Consider the following 7,744-nt stretch of genomic DNA (forward strand, 5'->3'; position numbering starts at 1 on the left):
TTGGTTCTGGGTTCAGAGAGTAGAGGGTAGAGCCAACTAGAAAGCAAACCAGGGACCAGGCAGGTGGGAACAGTGAGAATGGAGGCTTTGGAGGGCAGGAGACCCTACTTCATGCTCCTGCTGCTAACTAGCTGTGTGGCATTGGGCGAATCACTACCCCTCTCTGGACCTGAGAGTCCACATCTCTAAAATGGAGGTTGATCTCAGGTTCCTTCACGGCTCACACACCGTCCTAGGTGCTACTAGACATGGATCATGGTTGGGGTATGCTATCGGTTACCACCAAAGCCTGAGACAGTGGTGGAGGCTCCACCAGTACCACACCCCCACCCCAGCCCTGCCTCCAGCTCTCCCTGGAGAAACCAGCAGACAAGGGGCAGGTGGACAGAAAAGGTCTGGGTGCTGGAGATAGGACTTAGAAAAAGTCCAAAGGATGAGGGGGCACCAGAGAGCTTCTTTTATTCCAGCTCCAAGGTATCCAGCCCTGAGGTAGAGACGGAATGTTGGGTTCTCTGCTCAGCTCTGGCGTGGATCTGTAGGTGAAGGCAGGAGTCATTTCTGCTTTTTAGGGCCTGTGACTCGTGGAGAGAAGGGGTTTGATAAGCATCTCTGGACTTCTTGATTCATGATGGGGTTATCCGAGCATGAGGTGGGGCCCCTTGCAAAGCAGACATGCCCATTTCTGTCCAGACACAGTCCAGGCGGGCAGTGGGCGGCTATGGTCTGTCCTTACATGGGGCTGAAGGGGCCCAGCCACTGGGTGACTCACTCTCTTACCCAGCCAGCTGAAACCCGGGCTCCACCCTTCCCTTCTCCTGCTACCCACAAAAGCCCCTTAACATAGCATGCTTGTCACACTGAGACCAAGGTAGAGAAAGGCATTTCCAAAGGTTGGTGGATGGCAACTGGGAAATAAATGGAAGGCCATGTGATCACTTAATTATCCAGCTTTGGAGCCACCTACCTCTGGGCTTCCTGCTTGTGTGATGTGATTAACCCCTTGAAGTTTATTTTATTCTTGCAGTATTCTTACAGCTGAAAGCAGCCTACAGATATGAACCTGGTGGCCCTCCTGGGATGTTAGGCTTAGCTCTGTCTGTGAGGAGCGGGGTCTGGGGCCATCAGAGGAAGTCTGATCAGAACAGATCTGATAACCTGATGATGGTGGCGGCGTGGGACTAGAGGTCTGGTACAGGGTGTATTTGTAAGGGGAACACGGAGGGAAGAAACTCAAGAAACTGGGGCTCAATTCTAGCTGTCAAGAGCTGAAGACCAGCAGAGTGAAGAACTGACTCCTCCATCTAGAGCAGCGTTCTTCGATGGTGGGTTGAGACCCATTAATGGGTCATGAAATCAATTTAGTGGATTGCACCCAGAATTTTCTAAAAAAGAGATAGAATAGGGATGCCTGGGTGGCTCAGTGGTTGAGCATCTACTTTCAGCTCAGGGAGGATCCCTGTTTCTCCCTCTGCCTCTCTCTGTGTCTCTCACGAATAAATAAATAATAAAATCTTAAAAAGAATAATAGAATGGGAAAGCATCAGCACAGGCTACATATATAAAAAGGAATGTCTAGTTGCATAAAACTTTTGTGTCAGCATATACATATATATGTAAATGCTCATCAGAGTAATGGATTGAGATGAGAAATGCATTTCTTGTAGGTCATGGTTTTTTTATTTCATTTTTTTAAAGATTTTATTTATTTATTCATGAGAGACACAGAGAGAGAGAGAGAGAGAGAGAGGTGCATAGACACAGGCAGAGGGAGAAGCAGGCTCCACGCAGGGAGCCCAACATGGGACTCGATCCCAGGTCTCCAGGATCACACTCTGGGTTGCAGGTGGCACTAAACCACTGCGCCACCGGGGCTGCCCAGGTCATGGTTTTAAACATTGAAAACCACTGCCTTTGGGGCACCTAAGTGGAGCAGTCGATTGAGCATGTGACTCTTGGTTTCTGCTCAGGTCATAATCTCAGGGTTGTGGGATCGAGCTCCAAGTTGAGCTCAGCGCCGCGTGAGTCTGCTTGGGATTCTCTCTCCTTCTGCCCTTCCCTGTATCTCTCTCTCTCTCAAATAAATAAATAAATCTTTAGGGATGCCTGGGTGGCTCAGCAGTTTAGCACAGCCTTCGGCCCGGGGCTTGATCCTGAAGACCCAGGGTCGAGTCTCACGTCAGGCTCCGTGCATGGAGCCTGCTTCTCCCTCTGCCTGTGTCTCTGCCTCTCTCTGTGTGTCTCTCATGAATAAGTAAATATTTTTTTTTAAAAAGAACGTAAAGACTGCTAACTCTGGGAAACGAACTAGGGGTGGTAGAAGGGGAGGAGGGCGGGGGGTGGGAGTGAATGGGTGACGGGCACTGGGGGTTATTCTGTATGCTAGTAAATTGAACACCAATAAAAAATAAATTAAAAATAAAAAAATTAAAAAAAAAAAGATCTTTGGATGCAAGGGTCACTTGCTGAGGCTTCCAAGTGGCAAGTGCCCCCATGTCCCCAGTTTCTGTTGTAAGGACAGGTGGAGACTCAGAGGTCAGCCTGGGAGATCAAAAAGGTAGGTTTGGTCTTTGGTAAGTCCTCCTCAGATGCCTTCCACTCCCAGTTTCACTATTTGGTAGAATTGGTAGAATTTTGAATGTAGTGGGGAGGAACAGAGAAAAAACTAGAAAGCTCAACTTCTGCTACCAGGCCTGGAAGCCCCACGGTGGTGGCCCGAGCTGGTGGTTAGCCCCTGTTTGTCATTTTGCAAATCTGGTCTACCCACCTCCGGTGAAAACTCCCAGCCTCACCCCAGGGGGCAATGACTAATTACAAAACCCAGGTTCTGTCTTCGCAGTCTGCTCATCTCCCCGCCCACAGCGCCCCCTCCCATCCCGACCCCGCGCCAGCCCAGCCTGACTCCCTCGCCGGACTGGGTTCAGTGAACTCTTGGCCTGGCCCCTCCTCCCCAGGCTGGGCCCTCTGGGGCTCCCTCCTCTCCAGTCAGCTTCACTTTCACTTTTCAGCCACTCTCACTTCTCTGTCAGCTCCTTACCCTGGAGCTCAGCGCCCTGGCCTGTCCTCAAGGTGAGGGCCATTGCCGAAGCCCTGGGCGGCACCCCATTAGTCAGGTCTTGACTCAGCGGTAGTCAACAGATATTTATGCAATGTATTCTCTTCCAGGCTTCAAGTTGCAGCGATAACAACACGCGCGAGGGCCCTGCACACATGGTTCTAGAAGCCTGAGTGATACCGAAGTGCAATCAAGCAATTAAAAACAGTAGACCAACCCTCTGCGGCCAGATGCATGTGCTAGAGAGGCGCATAGCGAGGGACAGCCTGGCAGCTGGGGAGGGCTCCCTGGGGGAGAACAGAAGCCTCTACTGAGGCCTGAAGGCTGACCTGGGGTTGGCTGTTCACCAGAAGGAAGGGAAGAGCCTTCTCAGGCCTGTGAGTGGTGCCCTGTTGGGGGAGGCTGGCTGGAGCCCACCGCGGTGGGGGGAGGGGGGATTGGCCCAAGGAGCTGGGGTCTCGAAGGTAGAAGGAACCAACTCTAAAAAGACCTTAACAACCTGCTAAGCCCTTTGGACTCTGTCCTGCGGTGATGGGGTGCCATGGAAGGGTCTGAAGCCAGAGCAACATAATGCACAGAATGAGAGGCAGCTGGTGGCTCAGTCGATAGAACATCTGCTTTCAGGCAGATGGTGATCCCAGGATCCAGGGATCAAGCCCCACATCAGGCTTTGCTCAGTAGGAAGCCTGCTTCTCCCTCTCCCTCTGCATGTTGCTCCCCCTGCTTGTGCTTTCTTGCTCTCTCTCTCTCAAGTAAATAAATAATATTTTAAAAAGATTTTATTTATTTATTCATGAGAGACACACAGAGAGAGAGAGAGGCAGAGACACAGGCAGAGGGAGAAGCAGGCTCCATGCAGGGAGCCTGACGTGGGACTCGATCCAGGTCTCCAGGATCACACGCTGGGCTGAAGGCGGTGCTAAACCGCTGAGCCACCAGGGCTGCCCAAATAAAATCTTAAAAAAAAAAGAAAAAACAAAAAACCTCACAGAACAGAGTTGAAGGGCAAGACCAGGCCCAGAGAGGTCAGTCAGTGGTATCTCTGCATGAGCGGTGGCTCTCTGTTCCCTGCAGGAGGAAGACTTTGGAGGTATGCGAGGTGCAGGACAGAGAAGATGAGGTCCTTCTGAGACAGGTTGAATGCCAGGTGTCTGTGGGGTGCTAGGGTGCTAGGCCACTGCTCACAGTACTCTGGGCCCCTGACCAGGGGCTGGGTGGAGTTCTAGATGAGTGGCCTCCTACACCCAGAGCTAATAGAAGGTGAGGTGAGCTGTACAGTAGGAAGACAGGGCGTCCTGCAGTAGGAAGCCCCTGGCAGAGAAGGAGCAGAAAAAAAGCTACAAGAAAGGGAACCCAATGCTTCAAGGAGCGTGTGGTCAATGGGGTGGCTGCCAGGTGTGGCGAGACCAGAAGAGCTTCCAAGAGACAGAGCAAAAGGAGGACATTTGTGAGCCACGGCAGGAGTAGTCTTGGTGGTAGCCGAGGGACAGTGACAAAGAACAGTCTGGCTTTGAGGCTGGGGGGGTAAGAAGCAAAGAGAAGAGCCACCTGAGGCCAGGCCAGCTCAAAACAGTCCTCGAGGCCCCAAATAGCCTCTTCCCTTTTCAGCCTAGTATTATTTACATGTCTTTACATTTTTTAAAAGATCATTTCTTTTGGCCAACAGACATATGAAGAGATGTTCAACATCACTCATCCTCAGGGAACGCAAATCAAAACTGTAATAAGCCATCACCTCGGGATCCCTGGGTGGCTCAGCAGTTTAGCGCCTGCCTTCGGCCCAGGGTGTGATCCTGGAGGCCTGGGATCGAGTCCAGCTTTGGGCTCCCTGCAGGGAGCCCGCTTCTCCCTCTGCCTGTGTCTCTGCCTCTCTCTGTGTGTCTCTCATGAATGAATAAATAAAATCTTAAAAAAAAAAGTGGTATACACATACACACACAATGGAATATTACTCAACCATAAAAAAGAATAAAATCTTGACATTTGCCACAACATGGATGGAGCTAGAGAGTTTTATGCTAAGCACAATAAGTCAGAGAAAGACAAATACCATATGATTTTACTCGTATGTGAGGTTTAAGAAACAGTAAAGAAAAAAAAAAAGAAAGAAAGACAAACCAGAAACAGACTCTAACGCTAAGAACAAACTGATAGTTACTAGGGGGAGGTGGGGAGGAGATGGGTGACATAAGGGCTGGGGATTAAAGAGTATGCATATGATGAAAAAAATAAAATAAAATGATTTTTAAAAACAAAATTTACAGGAGAGAGAGAAAGAGATTATTTCTTCTTTTGTGCCCAAACCTGCTGCCCTATAAATCAATTCTACTTACTGTTATGCTGCTCCTCCTGGAGGCAACACACAATATGACCAGTGCCCCCACTCCCCTTCAAGAGCCAGTCCAGGTGTGCCCTGCCTCCTCCTCTCCCCCAGTCTCCTCTCCCCAGATTAAAGCTCCCATTTCTTTCCATTCTTTCCCCTCTCTTCACGGGCCCATTTCTCCCTCAGTGGCTCTCCTCTGACCACAATCCAGTTTGTTGGCTTCTAGAGACATGTCAAGATCTGAATCCTGACCACCTGCGTGTGTTCTGCTGACATGCAGGGTGAGAACATTACCTTCCTCTTTCTAGATGCCGTTTCTGCCAAAGCAAGCTGCCTCTCCCATAGCCACACTGCCCTTAATCATGGAACTAACTCTCAAACTGGAAGAGAAGTGAGATTCTTAACATCTTAATTTTTTTTTTTATTCATGAGAGACACAGAGACAGAGAGGCAGAGACATAGGCAGAGGGAGGAGCAGGCTCCCTGCAGGGAGGCCAAAGCAGGACTCGATCCCAGGACCCCAGGATCATGACCGGAGCCAAAGGCAGATGTTCAACCACTGAGCCACCCAGGTGGCCTTTAACACCTTAATTTTTTTTTTTAACACCTTAATTTTTAAAAAATCCTAATTTTGCAGAATAAGAACCTGAGGACAGCCAAGGCCACAGGGTTAGTTAGTGACCTGCAGAGGAACAGGCACAGCCCCAGGCCCCTGCGGTGGGCGCGGCCAGCAGGGCCCACGTAAGCTCACAGCCAGACTGTGCTGGCTGCAGCGGTGGCAAAGTGCATGGGAAAGCAAAAAGCAAGAGTCCGAGGGCTGCCAGTGGGAGCATATACTGCTAGAAGCATTTTGGAGGGTATCCAAGAGAATTCCATCCTACAAAAATATAGGGCTCTTTGCAGATCAATGTTTGAGGATGCTGTACCAGAGACAACTAATTATCCCATACTAGATGTTTCTCTGCCTCTTCTTGTAGCAGTAGAACCCCTACTTCTCGTGGGGGCGCACACCTACCACTGTAGAGATTATATTTCCCAGACTCTCTCAAGCCAGGTGTGGCCACGTGGCCAAGTTCTGGCTGGTGGGTGTGAGCAAAGGTGATGTGCAACTTCTGGGGTATATACACTTAGAGGTAAGGGGCCTTCTGTCCTGTCCCCCGCCACCACCTTCCAATGGTGGGATCTGGACCTAGACGAGATGGTGCTGAGTCTCTTTGACCACGTAGACAAAGACAGAAGACGGAAGGGATCTGCACCCCTGACAGAGCAGAGGCACCCTGGCAACCCAGTACTGCTTACACCCCTACGGACAACCTGAGAGATCTCTTCTATCTTGTTTAAGCACCTGTTACTGTGGTCCTTTTTTTTTTTTTTTAAGATTTTATTTATTTATTCAGGAAAGACACACATAGAGAGGCAGAGACATGGGCAAAGGCTCCATGCAGGGAGCCCAATGTGGGACTCGATCCTGGGACTCTAGGATCACACCCTGAGCTGAAGGCAGACACTCAACTGCTGAGCCACCCAGCTGCCCCGTGGGTCCTTATTAAAGCAACCGAACTGTTTATCCTAGCTAGCCCAGGTAGCACATTGTTTATAGGTTGTTTTATTTTTATTTTGTTTGTTTGTTGTTCTTAGTTTATTAATCTTCTCATGAAATATCTGTCCAATCACCACAAAGTCACTGTACAATCTTTATCCTTCTGTTGTCCAATGTCCAGCTCCCTTGTCGCCAGTGCCAACAGTGACTTTTGCAACCCTACCCTTGACTTTCTTTATTCTGTTCTTGCATTCCTTTCGCTGATTCCTTGAGGTCTTTTTCTTCTCATGCAGGCCATGTCTTGCAAGTCTATGTTTGGGTTCATTTTTCTTTGCATAATCCAAGGAATCATAAATCGTGCCAAAGCCAGTTGTCTTGCACCACCAAAATGGGTTCTGTATCCAAATACAAAAATGACATCTGGTGTGGTCTTGTACATTTTGGCTAGTTTTTCCCTAATTCCTGTCTTAGGTACTATTGCCTTTCCAGAGTGAAGAACATCAATGAGCGTTTGTTTCTGCTGCAGTAGACGGTTGGTCATGGACTTCCTGATCTGGAGAGTTACTGTGTCGTTCATGATGGCAGCCAGGCTTCAAGCAGCCAGGGAGAAATAGCTATTTTTCTTTTTTAAAGATTTTATTTTTGAGTAATCTCTACATCCAACGTGAGGCTCGAACTTATAACCCTGAGATCAAGAATCGCATGCTCCACTGATTGAGCCAGCCAGGAGTCCCCAGGTTGTTCTGTTTTTAATGGAAACACCACAATATCCATCAAGAACAGAATGAGAAAAGAAGCCATGCTGGCTATGTACTCTTGAGTACGTGAA

The 7,744-nt window shown here is 49.2% G+C and overlaps 1 long non-coding RNA gene and 1 pseudogene across 1 annotated transcript; one reads left to right on the forward strand and one right to left on the reverse strand.

Moving 5' to 3' along the window:
• The first annotated feature begins 2,939 nt into the window (after positions 1-2,939).
• On the forward strand, positions 2,940-5,199 carry LOC118355578 (uncharacterized). The gene is made up of 3 exons (XR_004818315.2): positions 2,940-3,066; positions 3,163-3,429; positions 4,719-5,199. It is a non-coding gene; the product is annotated as an uncharacterized LOC118355578 (long non-coding RNA).
• A 1,871-nt stretch (positions 5,200-7,070) lies between these two features.
• On the reverse strand, positions 7,071-7,492 carry LOC112657868 (40S ribosomal protein S24-like; annotated as a pseudogene).
• Between the last annotated feature and the right edge of the window lie 252 nt (positions 7,493-7,744).

Source organism: Canis lupus, chromosome 8, assembly GCF_003254725.2.
Source record: "Canis lupus dingo isolate Sandy chromosome 8, ASM325472v2, whole genome shotgun sequence".
NCBI lineage: Eukaryota > Metazoa > Chordata > Mammalia > Carnivora > Canidae > Canis > Canis lupus.